Source organism: Gallus gallus, chromosome 7 (assembly GCF_016699485.2).
Source record: "Gallus gallus isolate bGalGal1 chromosome 7, bGalGal1.mat.broiler.GRCg7b, whole genome shotgun sequence".
Taxonomy (NCBI): Eukaryota; Metazoa; Chordata; class Aves; order Galliformes; family Phasianidae; genus Gallus; species Gallus gallus.
Genome location: NC_052538.1, coordinates 28,749,008 through 28,776,475, shown reverse-complemented (window position 1 = coordinate 28,776,475; position 27,468 = coordinate 28,749,008). Strand labels below are relative to the sequence as shown.

General features: G+C 36.4%; 1 long non-coding RNA gene across 2 annotated transcripts in view; it reads right to left on the bottom strand.

The window, feature by feature from the left end:
• Nucleotides 1-27,468, bottom strand: part of LOC112532813 — a 221,769-nt gene that overhangs the window by 33,439 nt on the left and 160,862 nt on the right. For both annotated transcript variants that reach the window (XR_005861366.2, XR_005861363.1), the window contains 6 exons: nt 26,115-26,227; nt 19,819-20,055; nt 6,091-6,184; nt 5,660-5,786; nt 4,693-4,879; nt 2,504-2,541 (listed from right to left, as the gene is read on the bottom strand). This is a non-coding gene — a long non-coding RNA (uncharacterized LOC112532813). The remainder of the gene's footprint in view (nt 1-2,503; nt 2,542-4,692; nt 4,880-5,659; nt 5,787-6,090; nt 6,185-19,818; nt 20,056-26,114; nt 26,228-27,468) is intronic.

Genomic DNA, 27,468 nt, shown 5'->3' with positions numbered 1-27,468 from the left:
GGTGGCAAAGCTGTTATTTTCAGCTCATCAGAAAAGCTTTTCTTTTCCCCCAATTCTAGGGCCATGTTGCAGCCCTTGTAATTTACTATTGGTATAAATCCTTACCAGTTCAGCCAAATTCCATTATAAACCTCATATTTAGCTCTTAATAATTTTGTTTACAAAAACTGATCTGCCTTGAAAATTTCCCACGTGAATTTTTTTTAAAACAAAGGACATTTTAAAGAGCATTCTGAGGAACACATTGACATAGTTGTCCATTTTTAATAAGCATCTGAATTTAAATTATGCAACTGCAGTTCTATTTTTTTTTTTAAGAGGTTGCAATTTTGCGCAGAAAATGAAAAATGAAATATATTATGAGGAATTATTATGGAATAAGGCTAGGCATTTTCTATGAAACGAAGGACAGGCAAGCCATCTATGTTTGAATTGCTTAAAAGTACCCACTTTGCAATGCTAACCGATCACATTTGTTGTTCCTTTTCAAACCCCTCACTCTGAGACTTCCCACCTGTGAGTTGCTGGATTGCAGCCTATGAGCTTTTTACATTATGGTGTACTTTATTTATTTATATATATATTTTAATCCAGAATAACTGAGGACCATGCCTGAACTGGTGCTTATGGACCCAGTGTTTGATCCAATTAGTCCAGTAAATAAGTAAATGAAGTAAATAGGACTCATTTTGCAGACCACAGAATATGTAAGTAGTGCTAAAGATGCTGAGTGGGCATTATTTTCTTCTAGAGAAGTGATTATAATGTTTTATCTGTGTTTATGTGTGTTCAACAGTTTGATGATCTATAAGAACCTTGACCCAGAAATTTAAAAAATAGTCCATTTAGAAATAAAAGTAACAACCAGGAAATAATCCATGGTATATTTATTTTTTTAGCTCTAGTGCTTTACAGTGGAGATTTCAAGATCACCTTTTAAAGTAGTATCAGCTCTTGGACCAAAAGTTCGCTCTTTTTCCAAACATATCCCTTTCCTTTAAGTGGAACACTTGCTGAAGTGTGTACAAGTTATGTTGAACACAGAGATGGTTCTTATAAAATCAAGGTTAAAAACAAGAAGAACCACCCTTCTGTGATGATGCCAAGAAGTTTTAAAAATAAATTTGAAAGCTATGAATAATATATTTCACTGTGTTCTATTTCTTGAGATAATTAAATGCAATATCTAGAGAGCTGCAAATCTCATTTTGATATATGCTTTCTTAAAAGCATGCCCAATCACCTAAGCAAGAATATTTGCATTAAATGATGCATACTAAATACTAATGTTTAACAGAATACCATAAGATGCTGTGCCAGAAGGAAAAACAGAGAAATAGCTTTGGCTCTTTTAACAAATCAATTTAAAACAGAATTTCTAGAAACGTGAAGCAGCCAACGTTATTTTTCTGAAATGCATACATATATATGACACAGAGCAATACAATTGTGGGGGAAAAATATCCCAGTAGCTAAAATAAAATGTTGCTGCTGTCATTATTACCAGTCCTATGGCCAATCATTGCTATCTAACATTGCAGATGGATAGCCAGAATAATTGGGTTGGATTTCAAATTATATAAAATAGAATATATGTGCTTACAAATGAAGAAGACAACCAGCATAACATGGAAAAAAAAAAAAGGACTTGTCCTTTATGAATCTGTTTTTACTTAAAGGCCTGGCTTACAGGAACAGTTGGCATGAGCTATTTAGGTGAGGATGTGAGTTTTAAGAATACAGAATATCGTTAAGTTTCACCAGTTCTCTGGCTGTACTGAGAATTTTTCCTTAGGTTTGGCAAAAGCAATATAATTTCTCCTTACCGAGAATCACTGATGCACTATAACAATGGAATTTGCCATTCACTGCATTACAATGACTTGCTTTCTGTAATTTGCCATTAGTATGCTTCTACCTGAACAGTGCAAATTATGAATTAAATTGCCACAGGAAGAAATGATGAACCTATTTTATGATTCCATTTAAAAGGAGACTGCCATAGTCTCTTTGCTCGTAATAATGTTAATTCCTCTCTTCCCAACAATTTCACTTGTCTTTAAGTCATGAAAAGGGCAGTATGTACTGCGAGGTTTATTACTTCTGTTTTATAAACAGGTTTTCTCTTCTCCCTCTCTCTGCAACGAAATGGTTTCAACTACATTAGAGATTCAACCTAATGAACATCACAATAAACAAAGAAAGAAAGAGATAAATCTGTACCTCTACAGATTTCAGTACTTCCAAGAATACGTATATTTTCTCAATCAGGACATTTTTATTTTTGTGTTGGTATAGTACGTAGTATGCATGTACCTCTCTGAGAGATGCTATGCTTGTTGAAGGGAAACTCTCCACAGAATCCCTGTTGGCCTAATATCAACTTCAGCAGAATCTTTGTTGTTCCTTGACAAAGCACTGACAAACTGCTGCTTTTCATAACTGGTCTTCTCTCTCATGAAAAACAATTGCTTAAGACATTAAAATGGGAAAACATACTTACATCTGCAACTCCACCAGCTGTCTGTCTCCTCTCTGAAACTAAGGAAAGAGAATATTTCATGGTAAACTGTGAGATGCAAATGTTCAAAACACATAAAAATGTTCTTTAAATAATGCTACCTTTATTTATGATATTTTATGCATAACAGTTCTTCCTCTCTCTCAAACTGTTTATTTGTTAGACATTTGTAAAAACCTAAGGCATTAGACTCTTTTTAATGTGATATTTTTATTTGTATTCCTAAGCAGATGGCTGGAAAACAAGGTTATGTGATCTGTATTACATTTGTGGTACCAAACTCACAGTATTACATTCAGCATATTTGTGATAACAGCAAAAGTTTTGATAACACCTTTGGTCACACATAGAATAGCTAACCCTTCACCTGTCACCCATCACTGCACTTATTCCTATCCTAAAGCTAACAGCTCTCTAGTTTTCATTGATAAACTTTGATATGATTTTGCATATCATTTGTCACTGCTGTTTGACATTTTCCTAGATCTGTTTTTGGGTGTGTGAGCATCCTGGGGAGCTCCTAGACCCAAGGAGTGGCAGTGATCCATCAGAATGGAGTGGAGCAGGAGCTTACCCTGGATATGTGTATTTTTCCCATTAGGGGTGGTGGGCTGCTGAAAGCAGTGGAGAATTTGCCCATGGCCAGGATAAGCAACCACCCTAATGCTAATAAAGTTGCTTACTTTATTAATGAGTGCAGCTAGCACTAGGTATATTTATTTGATTTAAAGAAGAGCTTCGAGACATCTCCATGGTGCCTTTAGTAGTGTAGATTTTATGGTGATATATGATAATGCTTAAAAGACCTAATAAAGGATTGTTCCTGCTACAAATTTATGGCAGATCAGGTTATATGTATGTCCTAATTCTTTCTGGTTTTCTCATGATCCTCATGGCCATTAGAACCAGCACCTTTATAAATCCATAAATCATTCCTTCTTGCTCCAAATTCTGCTTAGCAGGGCACATACCATTTCCATTCCTTTCTTTCAGTTTTCCATCCTGCAATGAGCAAAATATTTCTCCTAGGATGAATAATATCACATTTGAATAAACCACCTATATCTTTGTATTATTTCCTGCTTTTTATCTACTCCTTTTAGAAGACATCACAAAGTGGGCACAGTAAATAAGTCTCTTTCATCAGGGAACATTCTCCCATATTAAATTTCTCATTCATTCTGGAACCTACAGGCAGCTTAAAATATACCTCGTGTCAGTATCATCACAGCCTGGAGACACATTGCAAAGACAGGAAGAGATCGACTTTCTGATAGCTATCTGCCTGTGATAATAGTATAGAAGGAGTGTCAGTCATACTCCACACATCTGTTCCCAGTTCTGAAGAAATACAACCTAATCATTTTTATGATTAGCATGAGTATATTGGGCAGAACCCCAGCTGATAAACAAATGTGATATTTCTCTCATTTTTCCAATATAAGTTTGTAGTATATCATTCTAAACATCATGCTTTCTAAAGCCGTGGCAACATGTGCAGGTGATTTTTATTTTTTTTTTCTCCTGAAGTATCTTGGGATCATCGTGGGCCTCTCACATAACTGCTGGGAAGTTATTCTCTCTAGGTCACTTCTGGCTCTTCCTTCATCCCACCTAGTATTAAATGTCTGCAGTTTCACAACTCTTTCACTTTTAGACAGTCTTTGAAATCCAGCAGTGGAAAACACATCAAAAAGAGCATTTTGCCTCTTCTGTTGATTTTAACTCAGACAGCCATGGAGAGGCCGTACTTCACATTTCAGCTAAATCAAACCACAACTCTATGTGTTTGATCTCCTTTGCTGTCCTGTTTATACTTTAGCACGTAGCTTTTTCTAGAACTAAATGTCCTTCAAAACATAACAACCTTGCGTGCCATTCTGCCCAGACTAGTGTGCTAACAGTCATTTTACAGAAGATGGGAGAGAAAGGGAGCAGGCTGCTCAGTTTTGCTTTTTAGTTTGTGTACCACTCTTCACATTTACTTTACTTGCGGTTCTCAGTATCACAGCAAAACCTGACCATGTATATCATTCTCCAGAGCTCACTGAAACTGACCTTGCCCCATGGAGTAAACAGCTACACCAGTACTCTATTTTGGTCATGTGTTACAAATCACTTTTAAACCATCCTACAGCAGCAGATTGCATATACTAAGCAACTATTCTTACCTGAGTCTACAAAACAAAGAGAAAAAAAAAAGTTCTTCCAGAGCCTCAGCCACAGTAAATCAGAGTTCCATGGACTTAAACAGTGTGTTCATTATCCTCATATTTGAAAGCTGGTTATCTTGGTGGTGGTGGTCCATCACACAAAAGCTTACCGGTTACCTTATGTTGGAATTCAACTTTATTTTCACTGTTAATGAAACATGGCAAGGTTTTATTTCTAAGAGGTCCTCACATGAATCTGGACCCCAAATCTATTTCTCTGGCATTCAGTTTTCAGATTTATTAGAAAACTGATATGTTCCTAAAAGTTTTCTTCATGAGTCAATAGACAATTTAGATTGTATGGGGCTGATAAAGATCACAGATAAATAGCAAATACAAAGAGAGAACATTTTATAATTTCCTCATCTGCTTAGGACAATTAATTCTGGCTTAAAGATTGTCCTTGTTTGGAATTTTCATCAAAAATAAAAAAGCTTCAATATTTTTTTATCACAAAAATTAAACACTGCTGGTACAGATTAGGTAACTAGAAACTAAGGCTGTTCATTAAAGTATTTGAAGCTAAGACAGTAAACCGAGAATAAACATCCACAACAGATTTTCCTTTGGAATGACAGAATAAAAAATACAAGATTAGATTTTTAAAGATAATAAGGTGAAGGAAGATACAAACTGAATACCAGTTTGCTTTGGAAAGCCTTGAGGAAGCTATACTCTTCATGTAAAAATTCTGGTTTTGAATTAGCAGGTTGTTTCATCTGCCAGATAAGCATAATTGAAGAAAAAGGTTTGCAGAGAAACTAGAAGCAGGCCCTGTCATTATCCATTTCTTATCTCTTAGTTGCAGTGCCATACCATTATTCAGAATAAGCAGCCACTGCTGGAAACTGATGAGGAGGTCAGTGTTTGTGAGGAGACATGAAAGGATTTTAATTTGGCAAGTAGCTAAGGGGAAAGAAACTACCTGGAGCCAAGCCTGATTGCAGAACTGAATGGTTACAGCTTCTATCCTCTGAACATAGAGAATGCAAAAGGCTGCAGAAAAGTCCTTCCAGAAAAGTCCAGCCAGAGATGCATGCCCTTAAATTTACCTGTCAGTAAAAATAAAAAAAAAATCTCTTGGAAAAGAGTTTCCTTTTGAATTCTTTGAATCCATTGGATTTTTCATGCTTATTCATTTATCTATGTCTCCCCCAGCACACAAAGTAGTAATATGCTAAAAAATAAATAAATAAATAAAATCAAATAATGACATATTATATGTGGGTTGCTCTGCAAGTAATGCCTCTTGTTTATTTCTACATATTCTCAGCTACAAAACACTGTTTTTAGAGTTGCAGAATCATCAAGGTTGGAAAAGACCACTGAGGTCACCAAGTCCAACCGTCAACTCACCTCCACCGCTCCCACTGACCATGTCCCTCAGTGCTACATCTCCATGGTTCTTAACACTTCGAGGAATGGTGACTCCACCACCTCCCTGGGCGGCCTATGCCAGTGAAACACAGGAACAGAGAAAGTTAACATTTAGCTGGAATTTCCCATACAATACCGAATAGTGTATTTCTTCTTATAAGGTATTAGAATTTACCTGAAAAAGCAGTGACTCAATTACTTCTCAAAGCGTTACTTCTGCTAGTTACTAGATCAAAACTAGCACTAGAGAGAAGAAATAAAAGCGGAGTTGAAGCACTCAGAAAAGGTGTCAAACTTTTAATTTACACCTTTATTTTAAATGAGTTTACAGGATAATTAATGATCTATTACATTCTGCTATTCCCTTTTATAAGGTGAATACAGTGCCAACAAACTGGCTGAGTAGAGGTAAATGAGAAATACATCTAAATTAGAAACATTTCATATTATTCCCTCTAAACAATCCATGGTAAAAAGACGACTTCAAATTAGGTTACCTGAATTAATTATCTCTGAGCTATTTTCTTTTTATTAGCTGTTCATGAAAAGATGTTCCTACTTTAAAAGTAGTGAATAAGCCAGTCAAGATCTTTTGCAGCAAACATCAACGAATCTATACTGGTTTATCCAAGATCTTGCCTTCTATCTTGGAAAAGCTCAGTATTCTAACCTCTGTTTACATAAAGTAGCATTTCTACAGCCATTGGAAGAAACACGCCTTTAATCCAAATACATCAAACAACAGGTGCTAGATAAAACAAGAAAACCACATTTTTAAATATAAATAAGTGTTTTCACACCAAACATCCATTTTTTTTCCCCTAATGATTTGTGTCTGCAGGATACATATTTTGGCTCACCTAGATGTTTAAAAGATATGAAAATGATTTCCTTTCACATGCAGCAAATAAATCAGTAGGATGTGAAGATGAAGGTCCATTAAAATGATTTCTGGTGACATCACTTTTGCTTGAAAGGTTCTACAATGATGACCCTGCAGTTCCTCTGTGAGAGGCCATTCAAACAAAAGAATAGAGTAAAACCATATGTCTTTTGTGGGTTTAAGCTATAACTTCTTTGTAGGAGAGTTGTTTGTCTTAGTTAATATTTCTGCTACAGTTACAGACAATTTGCTGGGACAAAACCAGAAAGCAGAAGAAAAAGAAAAAAAAACAGGTATATTATTTCACTGTTCTTTTTAAATAACCCCAACTGACTCTCTCAAGCAAATGAAAGCTACAGTTTAATACAAGAAAGCTCACCTATTCAGTGTTTCTGAAAAGCTGTATACGAAGTAGTATATAGATGTTAAAGGTGTCCTATCTGTTGTACAACTGTTGTGATTACTGTAGATCTAATAAAACAGCTCTTTAAAGTTTTCTAATGAAATGTCCAGAAAGATCCCCAAAAAGGATTCATGATTTTAGGACTGCAGATGTTATGTTATAAGCATCATGTTCAAAGGAAATTTCAAGAGTGAGTTGAAAGGGCTATAGTGTGAGATGGCTTTGCGTTGCTCACATTGACCTGCTTTGTCTTAGCATGACAGTCAGCATGAAATAAGTATGGAGCATCTTATTTGGAAAATGTCACAACTGAATTCCCAAGTGCAGTATCAGAATCTCTGGCTGCTCAGAAAGACTTGAAAAAGCACAGACAACTTCTGAAGATGTCTGAAGCTAGAGACAAGCAAAGTTATGTGCCATCCTCTTAACTCCCTTCCACCCTGTTCACATGCATTGAAAGTGAGCTGGGTAAGCCATCTCCATAATAATAGCTGAAACAGGAAGAATGGGTAAGATGGGCAAATGGGCAAGGGAAAGAGCATTTTATTTTATCCTGAGGTGCAAGATGATGAAACCTACACAAGATTTTTAATGTTTGAATAGGAAAAGCAAATTTTAGAGCTATTACGCAGACCACAAATCATGGAGATAGGTTGTGAATATCGGAGTTGAAGTCAGACATGCTGGCAGGGAACACTGATATTTTCCAGTGATGACTGACAATGTCAATAGCAAGAGAGCTTTCAGAGGCATGGATTGAAGACCTATGCTTTATCAAGTTTAGACTGATACCGGGTGACAGGGATGGCATCCCTTTCTTTTGTTGTACCAACTGCACCACTCAGCTTGGTGCCACCAGCAAACTTGCTGAGGGTACTCTTGATCCCACTGGTCATGCTACATGCTTGATATTTTTCTCTTCAAATAAACTATTAATAAACTGCGGAGACAGGAGAGACAGGATGTGGAAGAACGTCTGAATCTTTTGAGGAAATTATGATAAAAATCAGCTGTGAAGGAGATGAGCAATCAGGAAGTCATTGATGTTGTTAGACTAGAAATAAGTAAAAGCCCAACTGGCAGGATCTGACAGACTTTAGAAAGAGAACAGGGACTGCAGAAGGGAAATACAGAACTCAAATGCTCTGGGAGAGCTGGACAGCATAGAGATCAATTGATCAAATTCTCTCCTGTAGAACAGAAAAATACCATAAAAATCCAGTCAGTGAAGGAAACCATCCCCTAGACAGATTGTGGGAAATTGTACTCGCCTGAGAGATTGCCATGACCACAGCATTTCCCCAGTGCCCATATAAATCAGAGGGATTCTGGGGCTTCAGCGACTTTGGCAAGCTCAGAGATCTAAGCAGATCCTCAGTGAACATCCTCTGATGTCTCAATGCCTTTTTGTGTCACACATCTCCCCAGATGTGAATTTTACTTAAACAATACAACTACGCTTGCTCCTCTGATCTTTTTTTCCTTCTTGTAATGGGAGAAATTGTTATCTGACATTTCTAAAGCACTGAGAAAAGACAGAGACAAATGTAAACATCTGGGTCATCTTATGGTTAGAACTTTGTTAGAAGGCATAAATGTACAATTTCTGTCAGATATTTTAGTATCTGTTTTAAATAGCAACTCAATTCTTTTTTTTTCAATGTAAACCTTATTAAGTATTCTCTGAAGAATATTATCATTACAATTGTCATCAACATCACTGCTTGTGGATTTGTGATAAAAAAAACAAAAAGACTGTATGGTATCTGCTTTTGATTTTCTTTTATGCTATGTATCTTACAGAGAAAGTTTGAAGAGGCAGCTTCATGTGAAATCTTCATCCCAAGAAACTAAGATGATCATCTACAGGGAGAAAGTTATTACAAAACCAAATCAGTGGAAGTCTCTAATATAACTGTCGAGACAGTTTTCTCTGGAAGAAGGGCAATATTGCTTTGAAGTACAGGGATTACCATCAATTTGATGTGCTGCCAGTGCCCTCCTATGGTTGACTATTTTCAGATTATAGCAATGCTAAACTGCAAAATTATAGCAATGCTAAACCTCATAAGCATAATGGGAAATCCATCTGGAGGCTTTGAATGGTCTCCTTACTTTCTTAGAAATGAATTTCCTCCACTGACTGAAAGATATTTGTAGTCTTTCAATTATATTGAGAGTGCTCTGGAACAATTTTTGGCATTCTGTTTTTCAGTGTTGCCATTGCAGTTACATAAGGTAAGATTGTATAGAACTAACAAGGTTTTTCTCTCTGTGAGTATATACTTACTGACCTTTTTCACCTTACAGTAGCCAATATCCTGATTATAACGGGTACTGTTTTATCAGAATTGTCCCCCGATAGTAGCATCCATAATACTTAATTCCATATTTCCTACTTCTCACTTAACTTTTGAAATTGTTATTCTTTTAGAGACGTCATTACTTCACCAAAACCATAGTCACTGTACATCGTTAGTGTACAGCACTGCAACAATTTATCCTTGTCTGGAAGGAAGATCTCCAAAAACGGTCTTAATCTTTTTTTTTTTTTTTTTTTTTTTTATTAACGAATTTCTTTTTTTTTTAAAGGAAACTTACAAACAAAATTACCAAAATTTGCCTAGATTCTGGAGTTATGATAGCTGTTCATTTCTGAATCAGCATAAGTAGTTCCACATTACTAAGTAACACACAGAAGAAGGAGCTTTAAGTTAATAATTTGCTATCATATATGTTCCATTCTTCAGCTTTTGGAGTAATTAAGCAACAGATTTGCTGTCTTCCACAAGTGCACACTGAGCTACCAATGACACAAGCACAGTTTTAGGCACATAGACATTCTAAACTGACCAATCAAACTAAGATTTTACTGACTACTGAATTCCAGGCAGACAGAAAAGCACATAATTAACTTGTTTTCTGTAAAAACTGCTGTCTTGTTGATCACAAGAACTTAGTTTTAAATATTTTTATGATCTTTGTTTTAAGCCTCTGCTAAGGTAAATGAGAGGGGGTTAAATATTTGCAGACTTCAAGTAGACTATGTAGTCACATTTTGAGACATAAAGCAAATGCACCTCATTTGTTAGAAAAAGATCAGAGAAAGGGAAAAAAAACAAACAACAGAAGAAGGAATGGCTAAGCTGCTTCAGAAGGTAGGTTGTACAAGGTGAGCAGCAGCTTTCAGATGTCTGAGAAAGTTATGTAAGATAAGACAAGCAGAATATAAGAGACACACAGTAAGACAGACCAAAAAAATGGTCTGTGATTCAAAAATATTTTACTAGTAGGTTTTTATAATTTTATTACCTTTTTCCTCGAACATATCAGGAAGAAACGATCTTTCAAAATGTCTCTAGAGTCAATAGATAATTGAGGTATAAATTCAGAGAAAAAGGGGCTGAGCAGAAAACTGAAGTTAATTTCTGTTGTTGCATTCGATGCGGAAGAGCTTATGTAGGCTCCCACACTGGAATCCTTCGTTGCTGGAGAGTCGCTGGACACATGAATCAAACTGAAGCATCAATACTTGTTATGGGGAAAATAATGAAATTGAACAGGATCAACTTACATCAATCAGCATTTACCTAAGAATTAAAAAGGAGTTCAAGAACCTGAAAGTTGAACAACTGTCAGTTGTACATGAAGTCTCACTTAAAAACACTGAGAAAAAGAAAACAGCAAGTATGGTAAAGATAATTCATTTTAAATATATATACATTCTATGATGGATCCAAGGAACTACTTAACATGAAAACAGCAAATCAGGAAAATCAGAAGAATCAATTTGGGGAAAGTGTAGGTAAATACTTAGGGAACAGTGAGGAAGAGTCAATTTTCTTTTTGAAAAGAAAGTCCTTAGTGTACATGAACAATTTGGCTCAAAATATGGTTGTAAGGTTGTTTCAAACTAAGTTTGAAAATATATTAAAGTCCAAGTCTAATAATGGAGTTTGACATGATTCCAGTGCTTTAAGAGTAACTTAAGCATCTTTCATGCAGTGAAGGAAAAAGAAAATAATAATCTTGCCAAGACATATAGAAACAGGCTTATTTTCTGGAAATATTCTGCTGGTGGGCAGCCCACCACCTTGTTCTATAGCTTTTTATGTCTGCTTTTTTTTTCTTTCTGAAATGTAGCACTTGAGTTGGGTTGAATTTGAGCTTGATGATTTCAGCTCTCACTTTCCCATGGGTATTAAGCTTGTTCTGCAAAATGATTGTCCTCTCTGTTTGATGTTCTGAGTAATCAAATGCAAAAAACTGTGGTGATTTCATCAGACTTTTTTTTTTTTTTTGCTTTGCTAATGAGACAGAGAGCAGTGCTAAAATACTTTCATGAATCAATGTATGCATATGCTATATTTTCTCTCTACTTATTATCTAGTGAGTCAGATTGTCAACGAAAAAATTAGCTTGGTCTGACATAATTGATTTTGACAAATCCAATTTTATCGACTTTATTACCTTTTTTCCCCCTCTGCTCACAAATTGATTTTTTTTTTTAATAATTTTTCAAATTATTTTGGTCTGTTCCAGACTTTGCTGTATTTCTTTCACAATGGCCAAGTAAATAAAGTTATCCTCTATTACCAGCTTCTGTCATTTGAATGAATTTTGTGAGGGCTAAGAAACTTTCATCAATCCACTTGCTATGCACTGCAAGATGTTTCCTTTCATTGGCATCATTCAGAGGAAAGCATGACTGTTCCTAGATAATTTAGGAACATTATCCAGGCACATCATTCAGGAAACCAGTTATTTTGCATGAGTTACAGTATGTTTTGTTTTGAATTTACCTTGAGAAGTAAAAATCCTGTTTTTATATAGCAAGACCTACAAAGCTACTGTACTAAACAAGTACAATACAAGGAGTAAAAGCCCCTCCCCTATTTTAATTAACAGGGCATTCTAAACAGTTGAGAATCCAAAGGCACCAATGTGCAGTTGGGATCTGGAACAACTACAATAGTGTAAGAGTTAAGTAAATTATTTAGTGGCTTCCTTTGTTATAAGTAAAGCATAATTGCAGCTCTGCTGGGTAAGGCATTGAACAGTCATGATTCAAAGCCTTCTTCCTGCTTTTTCTACTATACCATCTGCTTGTTCCTTACAGAGCTTCAGTCTGGCAAGTGACCCACTTGTTGCAATGCAGCTTGGCAGAGAAGTGGCATTACAGAATACTTTGTCTATCTGTATCTCTGCATGTTCAAATTTAGAAATATTCATAAAGTTACCTTTTTAGTAGCATGAAGTAAACAGTAGCACAGCCCTTACCTGTTCACTATTTCTGTAGTAAAACAGACTTCTATTTATTGCTAGGATAATCCAGTCCTTTTGGATTGGATAAAGCAAACATTTTTAACCTGGGGTTACAGATCAGATCTTAGTAGATTCTCCAAGACTCCAGAGCTATGCTTGGGAAATTTTGGCTTTTAGTACAATGTATAAAGTAAAACGTGAAGTTTCAGAAAAATCATCAGTGAGGAAGCTACGTATGCTAATAAATTACAAAAGAAACAACTTGTAAGATGGAGATAAACTTATATAATTTCTATAAACTTAGGGATAACTAGTCCTACTAGTCTAGAATGATCCATTATGGGCATTGTATGAAGATGAAATATGTTGCTGATTGGGATTAAGTCACTCAAGGAACACTTATCAGTTACTGGCCACCCATTCACAGATTCTCAGATTTATCCTATGCCATAGGCTGAGTAATGTGGAGGACACATTGCCCATTCATGAAGGAAATCTATTTTTATAGCTATTTTTATTCAACTTGTTTTGCCTGTAAAGTTTTAATTACAGCTTTTTAAGGCTCTGTTGAGATTTGGAATATCACAAAGTCATTGGGAAAAAAACTGATAAGAAAGGAAGTGAAAAATAAGTGGACTTTATAAGATATCTTGACACTCAATTACCTGATAATACTAATGCTATATTTGCGATGTTTCTACTTTAGAACTGAGTTTGTCATACAACTTTTAGGAACTTTCTTAGACTTTTGTACAGGTCTGACTCTGGTGATGCAACAGGCGTACATTGCTTAGGAAATGTGCTCCATTTCAGAGATGAAACCATGTACCCTTGTTGAAAAATCACAGAACCATATCCTTCTTCTGATGACATACTATGCTATTCTGGCTGACTATAACTCGCCTGTCAGTTCACCAGAACTGAATCAGGTTTACTTAAAAGGGGAGAACGTTTTTTTAATTTATTTCCTAGGTAAAATACTAGTTCTAAAGCCAGTTTCCACTCAGACGTTTTATGCAATCAAATACTATTTTTAACATCCTATGATTTTTTTTCTTTTAATGGCCCACTTGCTAGGAAGTGTCAAGTTTTTCTCTTAGAAAAATCAGAAGAACAGATAATAAGGTTCATATTAATTATTAGCTGTATTACAAACAAAATTGTATTGCCAATCACTGTTACAGACTAATGGTAATTACATGAAATTACAGTGAGATAAATGATTACTCTTGTTAACTGCAAATATTTTGTTTTGCAACTCTACATTTGTCTCTTTTAGAAAATTATAACATAAAAACAACTGAAGCTATATCACTGAAGAATTTCATTTCACAAGTTGCCAAGAAAGATGAAGATGAGAAATAATTAAAAGTGAATGAATAATTGGAGATACTGTTTGGAGAACACAGTGTTGCTGTATCTTGATGTTTCTGGGTTTTATTCAATTTATCATCTTTTTCTTATGCAAGAATGAAGATGTGGAAAACAAATAACTTAATGTCTGACCTGAAGGTTATGAAGTTCTATGAAACATAGAAAGATAGGATAGGAAAGTCATTCTGACATAAGCCTCAGATGCTCATACAAAAAGCAACAGGGAATGGGAGAGAGATAGGAAAACCACCAGCAGGCTTAAGCAATGCAATAGAAAGGCTTAAAAACATCATCTCTAAGCATTGTATTTGAGTATCTTAAGTAATAAGAACTTGAATGTACCAATTAAGCACCACTCTTGTTACATGAAGTGGAATATCCTATGTCAAAGCCTCTATGAGATATCTTTGGAGTTGTGGTACAAATTGAGAGGAAAAAGAAATTTTTTACTCAGAGATATAAAGCTTGAAGATATGCAGCTGCCAGTGTTTATGAAGTAATGTAATTAACCACAGTGTATGGCGGGTACATTTAAAGAAAGTGGTTGCCAATATAGAATTCATCATAGAAGAGTAAACCAACCTTTGAACCTATGAGAAGGAAAAACTGATTTTTGCTTTCACTGATTTGAAGTTCTGGACAACCATGGCTGGTATGTGGGCACAACACTGAAAATGCATACCACCAGTATCATGAGTATCATAGGATGTATAGGATTGCTGTATCTGTCAGACATCCTGCAGAACCATGAATGACCTATTTTCACCACATCCACTGAACAGTGTGAAAACTGCTAAGCTCAGTATCAACCCGGTATTCAGATTGCCTGGAAAAAAATGAAACTCACTAACAAATACTCTGTTGAGTCCTTCTCTGTGTGGTGGCTGAGCACATCCCATTGCTGAACAAGGTGAGATTTACAGACAGGATCTTGGGAGGTGACATGTGGCACTGTGTAGGGCCAGCAAGAGAGGAGTCTGCAGTGTCATGCTCCTTTGCAATGCTATCATGGCTGTGTGATGAAGAAGGCAGCTGAAGATGAAGGAATTGTCATAACCACCATTAATATGTGAACACACGTCACCAGAATTATTCTCACTGAATTTAAAGGAATTAAATATGTAATGATAATGAACCACTCAAATTTACAGGAATTTTTGTTTGTTTGTTTGTTTAAGATAAGGTAGTGAAGCCCCGGCACAGGGTGCCCACAGACATCAATGCCCTGTCCCTGGAGAAAGTCAAGATCAGTCTGGACTGGGCTCTGAGCACCTGATGGAGATGTAGGTGCCCCTGTTCATTGCAGGCAAACTGAAGTAAATGACCTTTGAAGACCCTTTGAACTCAAATGATTCTATGATTCTGATACCAGAGTCATTTTTTCTTAAAAAGGCATAAATTTTGTGTGGAAGAAATGCACAAATGAAAAGCTTTGTAGGAAGAGAGAATATATCTTTTCATGCTAATAGGTATGTCATTACATAAAAAGCTTATAGGGAGCAGTTTATAAAAACAACTATCAGGAATAAATATTTTGAGCCAGTGAATAGATAGTCTATCTGAAATGAGCTTGTACATGACAAGCAAAGCCACCCACACTGGGAAGAGAAGAAATATTTTTGAAGGCTTATCTTTCTATCAAAACAAGAGAAAGCTGCTTTCTAGAGACAGCAGGACATCTCCTCAGAAAGTGGACAGCCCTCAAAGTATGTATGTTTTTGGCAGATGTATAAATGGTGAAACGTGCTTCTGTGTTCTGCTCCCCACCCATCTTCCTAAGTGGCCACATAATCTGGAAAGCATGATCTTGTTTGTCCCCATCGGGCACTTCATTCTTACTCGGCACTTTCTGTGGGGTGTGAAGAACAGCGTCCTCCAAGGAGGCAGAGTTTTAAAAGCTGGCTGCAAATGAATAAGTATGCACTTAACTCACACAGCAATTCATAAGAAATTTTGGTCCCAGGACTAGCTGTCATCCACAGTCAATAGGAGATTTCCCTCAGGCAAAGGAGAAAATAGAGCCTAAATCTACAGCTGTCCTTAGAGGCCTATAAAGGCTATCTAATCTTTTCTTCTAGAATTCTTCACAGAGTAGGGAATTTTGCAAGCAGGGCATAATTTAAAGAATATATGACATTTTCTTAATGGCATTCCCATAGACCTGAGACTGCAATACTGGTTCTATGTTTCCAGTCCCCCAGGATGCATGCTGCAGAGGCTGATCCACAAAGCACAAGATTTTTGCCATTTCAATACTTTTTCCTTGCAGCCCTGCCCAGGCTCAATTTCAACCTGCCCTTTGTGCATGTTCATGTTCACCTGCATGTTCAGCCACACAATAAATTCTCCTCAACCTTTTTTTCCTGCAGTTTTCCTTTCTTTTCCTTTTTGGCTGCATGCAAAGAACAATAAAGGGGGAAAAAAAAAAAAAAAGCATATTCCTTAACACCACCACGCATCAACAGTAGGGGAGCTGAAAGAAACATGTCACCTTTTCCACACGCAAGCTTTCTCACTGTGCAATGCATGTCAACTCCTACTGAAAAGTCTATTGCTGGATAAGCCATAATTATGTTCAAATTGAGCAATGTTACCTACAGAGTTATTTGTTCACATAAAATCTTTCTTTCCTCTGAGACTGATTTTCTAGATGTTCCTCTGTCCCTCAAAGGAAAAGAAAAAATCACAGCAAAAAATCAGTAACTGAGATGAACCAATCCCCTGCAGAAGAATTGAGCCTTGAGTTTTGGAAATTCATCTATGCAACTCGACAGGTCCCAGGAAATATGGATCTGTAACAGTCAGCTAAAGATTCTGTATTTGTGGAAAAGGATTACAAAGCCAATTGTTTTCATATAATGGATTTAACAGCAGGAGTTTTAAATGGAGCCATTTTACCTCAACAGCCTACAGTGCTTTAGACAGGCAATCCATTAGCGGTACACTATCTGCATTTTTCTGACATTGATCCTTCCAACAGTAAGTGTACTTCCTTTTTTTTTTTCAATCTATTTATTAAAAGAAAATGAATCAAAATATTGTTTAATTAAAATTTGTTTTCTTTAATTTTCTCCCAACCATTGCAAGTTCACTGCATGGGAACCTCCTACCACCAGAGTTTTCAAAAGGCAGTGGGTCTCAGGACATTAGATTTCAGTAATGGGGTTTAAAGAATCCTAGATGCTAGCACAAAAGATACAAGCATATGCATACATGACGTGTTTCCAATGAGCTTTACTTTCCTTCTACTCTGTTGACTGCTTACTTTTTTTTTTTCATTCCTTTGCTTTCTATGTTTGAGTTTCAGTTAGCTTTTACGGTGTTTTTGCTTTGACAGACCTTCTAACAGAACTGATAGGACTGTAAAGGGTTAGATAAGCTATCTCCCTTTTCTGCATTACTGAACATAAAATAGCATCTATCTACACAAATGACTGAAGTTCATCCTGTATCTGAAATATCTTGTTGAGATATAACACAGAATCTAATTGTTTGCACTGGATTTTACAACACTGTGCTTAAGATATTGCAGATGCATCATTATTAGCTATTCTAGAACAATTACACACCCATAAAAGCATAGTAATTCTCCTTTCACAGAATAAACTGTGGAAGATTTCACTGCATTTACAAATTCAAACTGAAGGGATGAGGAGGTGTGTACTTCTATCAACATTTAGAGCTAATGATTGGAACTTTTCAGTGAAGTCATTTCTGTTGATAGACTCCCCTGCCTAGCTTTATCTCTGTAGTCCAATGAAACTGTTTAATGTGTAAGAATACCTCAACACTCATGTCATTTTACTTCTCTGTGAGTATGGAAGCCCTATACAAACGTGATAAGATGCACTCTAACAAGAGACAGAACCAGGCAGCTGAAAAATTAATTTACAGTGTAAGATTCTTGGTGGTAACTAGGAACTAAAGTCTCATTCAATTGAAATCAGTGGTGGAAGTATCATTCGTTTCACTTGGGCTGGATTTCATCTGCTTTCTCTTGTCACATATGGCTAAAAACCAAGAAGTTATTTTCCAACTTCCGTATCACTGATGAAAAACAAATGCTTAACTTTGGCTTATTCTACATACTAAATAATGCTACTTACTTCTTCCCCATTTGGAACTGCAACAATTCAGAATTTTAAGGACTTTCATCACCTTGTTTGTCTTTGGTTGTCTTCTTCATTTGAGTGATTTTGTTGCCACCATTGAAATATGAAATCCTGCCTCTGCTCATGTCCACTTTTGGACCCTTCTCATCTTTCTATGAATTCCTATGACTTCAGCATCCCTGGACTAGACTGTGATAAATAAACTCTGCACCCACTTCTGCTATGGACTAATGCACATTCTAGCCTCTTTTGACAGGTTTCTGAACACAGCATAAATTTGTTTGCTTTGGATTCTTTTCAGGGCAATACTCACCCTTGTCTAAATTGGCAATGTAAATACTGCCATTACCACAGTTTTGAATTCTGTTAATCTAATTCATGGCACAATCAAGCTTAATAGTAGGAATTTATATTCCCATTGAAATCCATTACTGTCAACATATATTCAGGTCCCAGGGTGCAAAATACCTAGCAATCTTATCCAATAGGTAATGTCTTCCCAAAGATGTCCTCCCTCCACCCAATCCTCAGTTGCAGCATCACTTTTTGATTATTCTGAATGCATAGAACCACTCGCTGGTGAGTGGCACTCAGCCTGGACATTCCTGGCAGGTTCTTAAATCTTCAAAGAAGCTGATCCTGCACTTAGATTAAATCCATGACACACACCAGTCAGCTCTGCTCTGTAGTGCCAATGCAACTGAGACAAAGCTTTCCAGTAATCCTTCATTTGGCACTGGAGTTGCAGTGATGCCAACTCAAGCTTGAATAACCTAGTGAGGCAGATTCCATCTCACATCTAGGGCAGGAAGGTCCCCAGAGTGTATTGAGGTTATGATCTCAAACTTTTTACGCCTTGAGAAGCTGAGATTCATGCTCATCTGGAAAGAAGACTAGACCAGGTAAGGGATGGTGGGGGATTGAATTGCTCCTGATGTTTTCTGACTGTATCCAACTCAGAGTAAATTTCATCCTGACCCGAATCACATTTACCATACTGAGATACAGTTATTTAGACTCAGAAAGAGAGCAGCACATATTTTTCCCATTTTCTTTGCTGAAATTCTCGGTAAAAAATTGCCCTTAATGAGAACTATGCCATAGAATGTGATTATATCCACATATGCTCCTGCAACTTGAAAATCAGCTGTAAAGAACTATTGACTTTCTCTCCTATCTGTTTCTTTCCATGCTGCCTGGTGCTGGTTTCTGAGAACATGCTGTAAGCTCTGGGATTCATTTAATTTCTTTCCATTACTACTTTCACTGAGATGTTATGTTTGCAGTTACAATCTGATAGATTTTAAATTAACAGTATTAGAATGAATATTAATTTGCCAGTGGACAAAATGTTATTAGGAATAATGATATAATCTGATGTTCTTTTTTAATGTTCAGTTTTATGAACTAAGTATGAAAATATTTAAATAATGAAAGTAATTGCTTATTAAAAATCATTATCGTGCATAAATATTTATATTCCCAATCAGTGTTTCCTCAGAGGTACAGCACTAGCTGCAATGAAAACAACATATATATTGTACATGCAAAAACATTTTACCAGTTCTGTTGGCACATCACCACTGTGTAATTGCTCTCAGAGTGACATCATTCTGCATGAGCTGAGGACCTGACTTTTTCAGTTTGCACATGTGATTTCAGTGTCTTACCTTTCAGTACAATGCCGGATATCGGACAGCAGTGATTCCAAGCAGCAGGAACTCAGCATTTTCTGGCAATCAAGCACCTCTGTGGGTGGCATTCTGGCCTCTTGCAAGTCAATTCAATTTTCCCTCTTACTGCAGGAGGTCTGGCTTCTCCATAAAGACAGCACTTAATACTTGCAGTTATTTTTGGAAGGGTAACCAACCATACCTTGTTACTTCTTTGATTTTGTAGCGTGACCACTTTGGAGAAATACAAAATATGATGGGAAAAAAATGTTAGATGGCTGATTCCGTAAACAAGCAACGAAGTTTACAAAGAAAGCTCTAAGGAATATCTTTTCTATCATCTTCCAGTCCCTCCAAATCCTGCCTGATTTCACATCACATTCCTTACAAAAAAAAAAAAAAAAAAAAGTGACATTAGAATAAAAGAAAATAAAGCTTAAGGATAAATGTAGCACATCTCAGCTGGAAAATCAGTGATGAGAAGGTATCTGATTGCTTTTCATCTCCAAAATACTGCAAACCATTGTATTAATTCACTGCTATATAGAGCATTACCATATGTAAATAATTACATTAACCCCTATGCTCCACCACCTTGTTGCATATCACAGGGAAGAGCAGGGTGACAGGGAAGTCACAGCAGGCATAGCAGAGCAAGGTGCAGAATAGCAGTATGATTTCTAATTAAGAGTCAGGAGTCATAGATGACACATTATTACTGGAGCTGAACGAGGATAAAAGATGAATGCCCAATAAAGTAATGTGATAGATAACAATGAGGTACAATAGCAATGCCCGATTAAGGTACCCTTTCCATTCCAAGGATTTCCATTAATTATGGCAGGTCTGGAGGACAGGGAATGTCTGTATGTGCAGGCACAGTGAGCAATGACTGACATGTATTTTGAGGTTAGCAAATCTTATCCCCATTTGAAGAGAAACTCAAATTTCTCATGATCTCCATAGCCTGCTTTCTGTTTCAGGATGAGGATTTGGTTATAGTTGCTGAAGGCTGGTTTGTCATCTACTGGATGGGTTACCATGGCCGAGGCAATTCTGTTTTATTTTTCCTGCATATTCCAGGAAAGTGTTTCTCATTCTTTTGTAATGGAGTGTGTATAGGTATGAGGGAAATAACCTGTGGATATTCAATATAAACAAACTGGCTTCAAGGGAAAACGTCACCTATTTATCTATGTATTTCAAAGTTAATTTCTGCAAATACTCAAGAAACATCTATATTTTATCCTTTCATCTCTTCAAAGAACAACTGTTTTCTTTCCCAAGTAGAAGAGTGAGGAAGAAGACAGTTAACTGATCAATCAGCCTAAAATTAAGTAGGAGAAAAATGGCTGCATAAATGAATTGTGAAATTAATATAGACATCATATTTTATTAGATATTATAGAATAAAGGAAATGTATTTTCCAAGTGTGTCCTGCTGAAATAGACATCTGAACCTATTGTGCTAAAATCTCCTTATCAATTTTTCATTCTTCAGGTCATTTCACACTTAAAATAATGTTATAAGATTTTCAGGTCAGAATTACAGCTTCTAGCTCAATGAACTGTCTCCTATATCTTAAGTACTTTACATTTTAAAAATAACATGGACTTCTTTCCTTCCATTAAACGAAATCTTAGTCTAATGCATCCCTTTCTGAAAATCCACATCACTGATTGGAGAGGAAGAAGAATGTAATTGAAGAATTATATTTTTACATCTCATGGAAAGCATGTATATTTGGATCCAACTTCTGTGCCTAGTGAAGAAGGCCAAAAAAATGATCTGCCACACCTGAGTGACACAGGGCAATCTGTTTGCTCATAGGTATGTTCTGATTAAGGCATGCTGGTGACCTGTGGAATTTCATCTAATCCAGAACTCAATCTCACCTGATAAATAAATACTAAATAAACAGTTTGCAGCATAATTTTTCCTAATGAACTGCATTTGGATTATTGCTGTAGCTTGTGACAAAGCCTGTGACGTAATGCTGAAGTCAGGATTGCCAACAGAAATCTATTACTCAAAAAATGTATTAGAAAAGTGAAAAACTGGGACCTTTTCCTCAGCTACAAGTTTAGTTTCAGGCCTTATCCTAAGAAAAAGGAATAGCTTAAAATTCCCTTACCTAGAGGAAGGAGCTGAACCTATGTTTCTGATGCACTTCAGGCCACACTTAAAATAAAAAAATTGGCTTTCCTCAAGCTATTCTTGAATCTGACTACAATACACTAAGTACACAGGCTGCTCTGAAAGTAATGCCTCCTATATTTTTATGTTTTGTCACGAGGTCAGAGGCAGATATTGGTGGAATGGCAGTAGAAGCTGAACCTTCCCACCAATATTCCATTACGTTTTGTTGCCATGTGATGGATGACAGCAGGAGGGGCACTCTGACAGAATGGTGCCTGACAGGAGAGTGTGCAGGGAGCAAAGGTGTGTCACTGAGTTCCTCTATGCAGAAAAAATGGCATCCACTGACATTCATTGATGCTTGCTGAATGTTTATGGAAACTAAACAGTGGATGTGAGCACAGTGAGGTGGTGGATGGTCCGTTCCAGCAGCAGTGACAGTAACATCAAAGCCAAGCCACATTCTGGACAGCCATGCAGATTTTTAAGAGTGTGGCATGCAACCATTTGTTCATTGCTGGCTAAAATGTATAGCTAATGGTAGTGACAACGTGGAATAATGGTGTTTTGTAGCTGACAATTTGCTCTATCAAATAGTGTTATTGCACTCTTTGTATCTGTTGTAGTTTCCATGGAAATAAATAGGAGGCATTACTTTTGGAGTAACCTATGTAGTTAAAGTGCAACAAAGATTAAAATTTTCAGCTCCCTTTTACTGATGAGTATAAAGTTTTCAAAAGGCATAAAAGGAAGCATAACCAAAAAAAACCCAACAAATCAACCAACCAAAACAACCTTATAAAAAAAATTAAATAAAAAACACCCTGCAACAAAACAGCAACTCAAAGAACAGGTCATCCAAATAAGCTTTGCAGAAAAGTTAAGATCTGTTCTCACACAATTTGTTTTGTAGATTATTTTTCATACATAACTACAAAAGTCTTTTAAAGTTAAACAGATTTTTAGTGCTTTTAAGCTCTTCTGGAAGACTGATTCGAAATGGTAAAGAGAAACATAGTTCATATCAAATTTTGGATTTACTCACCTTATTAGTAGTCTAAAAATACCTAGATTCCATATTGAAGAACAGTATATAAAATTTATTCTATTCAAGTGAATTGTTTTAGCAATTTAAAATGTTATCATCCTGCTCTGGTTCACATTGCAAATAATAGTAAATATTCTCACAAAACAGATTTTATGCATGTGTCAATTGCTGATAGCATTGTGCCATCTAATTTGGATGTACATGTAGATCCCCGAACTCATTTTTATGTGACACTCATTTCTACTTCTAGTTAAAGCCATACTTCTCGGTGAAAGGCACACTGTTATTATAACAGATGGCTTACTTCTATTCATAATGACTGTGGAAAGTAATAATGAATCATGTAAGCTAGAACAAGCACTTCGTTTGCTGTACAAGTTACTCAGTGCCTGCCAGGTTGAAAAACAAGCAACTGCTCTGGCAGAAAGACAGGCATGCTCTCAAGTTAGGCTACAATGGTGTAACCACTCAAGGAACGACAAAGCTAGCAAACCACAAGACCCCCAGAGCTTTCCATCTGGGCGTGCTCCAGAGTTATCGCCACTGAGTCTTTCTCATGGCATTACAATATTTTCTTCATTCGAGTTCTGCAATGCAATGCATGCTCTGAGCTGCGGATGGCTTCTAAATCACTGCATGGGCAGAAGGTGCTCCATAAAGATTCCTCTTTCTCTGTTCCTAAGTAGCACTATGCTGATTCTGAAATATGATGACATCAGAAAATAGCTGTAGACTGAATAGAGATGGGCCTCTATTTATCACTTTGCTTCAATGCCCAAAGTTGGTTGAATCAATGGAAAGACCTAGGTTTCCTCCTAGTTGCACTCTTTTTTTTTCACTTGCTTCTTTTTCCCTATTTTTAGCTTCTTCCTAAGCACAAATGCTAACATTAAGTATGTTTGCTCTTGTAATTTGTGAAATTAATTTTTGTGATGAAAATTAGTTCTACCTGCAAATATTGTTTATTGGAATCTTATCTGCACTGGAATATTTTCCCCCAAATGGTCAAAATTCTCAACTCAATCACTTCTCTAATCCAGACTGAAACCCTCTAACTGGGAGCAACTGGTAGGAAAAATAGACGTGTAAACTAACACAAGCCATTTATTTAGCAATTTTAGTTATTTCTTTTGGTATAGTATAGGCCAAAGGAAAACAAAATTTTAAGTCTGTTGCAGTTCTACACTGAAATTTCTCTATTTTAACTACTCAGCGTGCCCAGCTAATATCCCTGTGCTCTCTTTCTAGCCACAAACAGAGGAAATCTTCTTGATGCTCTCATCAAAAAGCTACTCAGCCTATGGCTAAGGTGTGGAGATAGCTGTGGGGAGTATGTCAGCCCCGGTCCTCACATGTCCATTCCAGTTCTTCTGTGTGGGCAAGTGAGCCGCAGAAACCCACTGTGTCAGCATGATGGCAGAAGGCGGATAAAAATAATTGGTTTTAAATTTCTGGGAAGAGGACACAGTTGCAGGGCACTTAGGAGTTTGGTACTGACTCTTGAGGAGTGCTCTTTCCTCTCACAATGACTACACACAGAACCTGATTGACCTTGCTAGTAAAGTGACAAAAATGAAGATTCACATCATGCCCCATTTTTTTCCACACTTTTTCTTCCCTGCGTTAGGCAAAATAAGAGATAGGTAAAAGACTGCTGACAGCATATAGAAAGAAATACCATCAGCTTAACTGACAACTTCTGTTTACAAACACAAGAGCTCAGTTTAATAATAAATAAATAAATAAACTGTAGGCTTTGTGCAAAAGACTATGAAACAGACTTAGACGTCAATGATATCTCCAGCAGAGTAATAGAATAAGTGCTCACAGGGGGCTTTGATTTGAGAAGATCACTCATTTGCATGATAATAAAGAAGATGTAGGTGCATTGGGACACATGGTCCTCTTTGAAACTGCTCAGGTTATAAAACGTTCATATTCTCTGTGTTATGTTCAAAGTCTAATTAAGAAATCACTGACTTACTAATTCTTTTGGTACTTCTATTATTCTTTACTCATATGTATTTATTTATCCAGAATTCATATATGCTTCTTTATGCAAAGGTATTTAACACATTTTTAACATTGATGTAATATTCTGAATCTAGAATATGTAAAGTGCCTGACAGCCTCATAACGCCACATGCATGGATCTTTGCTTTAAGAATGTCATATGCATCTTAAAATCTGTCTTTAGTACATAAATTGTAGCTTGTCCTTAAGATTTTTCTCAGAAGTACAGCAATGCATAAGAATGAGAAGAAAATGGTAAAGCTGGCAATTTTTTGCCAATTTTTTTTTTTAATCTTTGATGTTGTGAAATCCTAGGTTCTTCATTAATCATTGAAAAACTGCTTTGATTCTACTGCACATGGATTTCACCCTTTTCACTTTACGCATGTGTTTATACTTCTGGGTAGATTAGAAATCTTACATTTGTTTGTGTGGGTTTATAAGTATCCTTGGTAAGCAAAGAAAGCAAATATATGATAATGCACATTTATCAGCTCTGTATCCATCAACTTAGAGAATAGGAAATGTCTCCTGATGTACAAACAACATATCAGAACTAAGCAACGTGAATTAAAGTCTGAGGTATAACTCAACAAATAATTCATGTGTTAAGAATATCAGGAAAAATCATTCACAATGTGCTGGGATAAAAAAAAAAAAAGTAATAAAAAATGTGATCCCTAGCTGGCACAAGTACTTCATTTTGTTGCTTGAGGTTAATTTTTTTTTTTTTTTTTTTTTTTTTTACAGGAATAGCAATGTGATGAGAACTACCAACTACTGTGTTCTCCTCCTGAGGGATGATGCAGTTTACGAAGCCCACAGCAAAGACTGTGGGAGCCAGAGATAAAGGAAAATCGGACAAAGAGATCTAGCAGGAGTGTGAGCTCTTCAAAGAAAAGCAGCTCATCAGAATTCCTGATTCTTTTCAGGGTACACTGCAAGATCAATAGTTTGGGTAAATCCCTGACCTTCTACCTGGATGGTTAAGTGTAGAAGACCCCATGCAAGAATGAGCTCCTTGAGTTCAAAAAGGCTCATGTTTTAAAATTTAATTATTATTATTTTTAATTATTTATACATTTGACCTACCTTAGGAAGCAGTGACGGGCTCTTGAGCAGACTAGGGGCAATTTGGTTGCTTTTCCTTCTTTTTAACTGTTAGCACTACACATGAAGACCTTAGTCCTTCAGAATCCTGATAACTGAAATGAAAGTCAAAGAACAACAATTTACCATACATATTATTAAGATCTTTGCTGAAAGATACTAAGCAAAGTTGCTGCTTCACCATCAGGAGTAATACAAACCCCAAAACAATCCAGTTTCTTTGCTAAATGGTGTTTCCACAAAAATTACAATGTCATAGATAAAAATATTCTGTATGGAAATGCTTCACAGGGCAGTGTTGTGCAGGGACAGATGAAAAACAAGAGAGCACTCAAGGTCTTCTTTCCAACCCCCAAGCACCTTTTTGCATGGAATTCCTGTCACTTTAAGGCAAACTGTAACTCTGCTGCAAAGAAGATATCTTTCAGGATTCTCTCTCCAGCACCTTTATCTCCTGGATGCAGAAGTTAATTATGCTTTCTCTCTGCAAAGACAAACTCAGTGAGGATATGGATGGGAGCTGGTGTTGCTACCTCAAGAGCTGCAAGAGCTGTCCTTGGCTGACATGGAGGGCACTGCTGCAGCATTCTGGCTCCTGATTACTGCCTCTACCCACTGAACAGTTAGAAAGACTATGAAATATCTGCAGATGTGTATATTTGTGTGCAAAAAAAACCCCAAATATAAACATTCTCATCTCATTCCCTTTTCTCCCACTGAAGCCATCCTTCATGTTATAAACCATGATAAAGGCATTGCCCTTCAGGAAAAGAAGAAAGTCTGTCCATGATGCACTCAGTCTTTACTATCTGCTCTACAAGATGAAATTTGATCATAAGCAGATTAAACAGTTGACATATTGAAGGAAACAAATGGGATCCCAAAACCTGTTATTGGTAGCAGACAAAATAGTTGCATCTAACTAGAAATTCATTCTCAGTATCTAGTATCTGGCAAATACTATTAGACAAGGTAAGTCTGAAGGTGACAACATCCTTGGTCACGTGCATTCCCTACTTGAAACTGTACTTTCCTGAACGAGGATTAAACTGCCCATACAGTTTGTCTGTTCTAATAAGATATCAGAAAAAATAAATCAGTAACATATTTTGTTTTTCAAGTTCCATCCTCAATTATCCTTGTTCATTTCTTCAAAAGGCTGCAATGACGTTTCACAATAAAATGGTCTAAGTGGGAGCAATGAATTCAATACTTAAGCGTTTGACTGACGCACGTTCTTAGTAAGCAAATACCTTGATAGTAAGCAAATACCATGTATAAATTCCATGTAGCTAGCAAGTAAAGCAGAAAAATAGTAAAACAGAAAAGGAAAGGG